Source organism: Harpegnathos saltator, unplaced genomic scaffold (assembly GCF_003227715.2).
Source record: "Harpegnathos saltator strain DR-91 unplaced genomic scaffold, Hsal_v8.6 scaffold50, whole genome shotgun sequence".
NCBI lineage: Eukaryota > Metazoa > Arthropoda > Insecta > Hymenoptera > Formicidae > Harpegnathos > Harpegnathos saltator.
This window is the reverse complement of record NW_020230316.1, coordinates 694,281-695,912: the sequence shown is the minus strand read 5'-3', so window position 1 is coordinate 695,912 and position 1,632 is coordinate 694,281.

The following is a 1,632-nucleotide window of genomic DNA, read 5'->3' as shown; positions in this document are numbered from 1 at the left end:
CATTCGAAGTCTAACAGCTTCCTACGGATAGACATTGCGACGTGAGGTCTGGCGTTATCATGATGGAAAACAATTTCACGCCTGTTGGCCAATTCAGGGCGCTTCCGTGCGATGGCAGTCTTCAGTTCGTCCAGTTGAAGGCTGTACTTTGCCGCGTTGATGGTTTCGTTTGGTTGAAAAAGCTCATAATATACCACGCCTTTAAAATCCCATCAGATACTCAGAAGAACCTTTTTCGCGTGAAGCCCCGGCTTGGCCACTGTTTGCGTAGACGCGTCGCTGGTTCCGCACGACCTCTTGCGGTTAACATAATTGTATAGGATCCAACTTTCATCGCCTGTTATGATCCTCTTCAAGAACGGTTCTTTTTCGTGCCGTTGAAGCAGCATATCGCAGACGTTCACACGTTCCAGCAACTGCCGTTCATTCATTTCGTGTGGTACCCACACATCCAGTCGACTTGAGAATCCTAGCTTCTTCAGATGGTCATGCACGGTGGAAACAGACATGTGCAGAGTGTCGGCGAGTTCTCTAACTGTCACTCGAGGATTTTCGTGCACGAGATCCATAAGAAACGTTTCATCAACCTCCTGAGGCCGGCCTGAGCGAGCTTGATCTTCCATGTTGAAATCGCTAGCTTCGAATCTTCGATACCATTTTTGAACTGTCTGGTGAGTGACGCAGGCATCTCCATATACTGAGAACATCTCATTCAGGGTCTGCGAAGCCGTGAAGCCACGTTTAAAACAATATAGTATCACATGACGAAAATGGGCTTTTTGGTTCTCCATTTTTCAAACTGATTTCTGACGAAATAGTTGCACTTAGGAAGATCTGCGAAGTTTCCTTAGCAGGCTCATAGATCCGGGAATGTTTGTTGACAAACATAAAATCGTTTAGAGCGCCCTCGTTCTTACTGATTACATAGAAATGTGGAGCGCGCGAAATTTGAAACGAACTTTCCGAACAACCTAATAGATCGGTCCGTTTTCAAAAGATGGCTTCGGCTGTTATGAATGGTTCATAGTGACTGCCGATTTTGGTGGTTTCAGAGAGGTTAGACATCTGCCAATAATATTCAGTTTATATCGCTTTGAGTTTCATACAAAAACCTTGCTTTTTATAGTGTTGAAAATGTCGAATTTTGTGTTAACCAAGCAGCATTTGCGGGAGGTTTTAATTTTCTGCTTTAATTAGAAGAAAAGTGCAGCTGAAGCCCATCGAATGCTTGTTGAAGTTTATGGTGACGCTGCTCCAACTGATAAATCATGTAGGGAATTGTTTCAAGGATGGAGATTTCAGCGTCGAAGACAAGCCTCGCTCTGGACAGCCAAAAAAATTTGAGGACAAAGAATTAGAGGCATTACTCGAAGAAGAACAGAGTCAAACGCAAGAGGAGCTTGCAGAATCATTGGGAGTGACTCAACAAGCCATTTCCGTACGATTGAGAGATGGGAATTATTCAAAAACAAGGAAATTGGGTGCCTTATGGACTGAAACCGAGAGACGCTCGGTCTCATGTCGCAGAAGTCGTAAAAAAATATTTGGAAACGTTCAAATGGGATGTTTTACCGCACTCGCCGTATTCTCCGGACATTGTTCCTTCTGATTACTGGTTGTTCCGAAGGATGC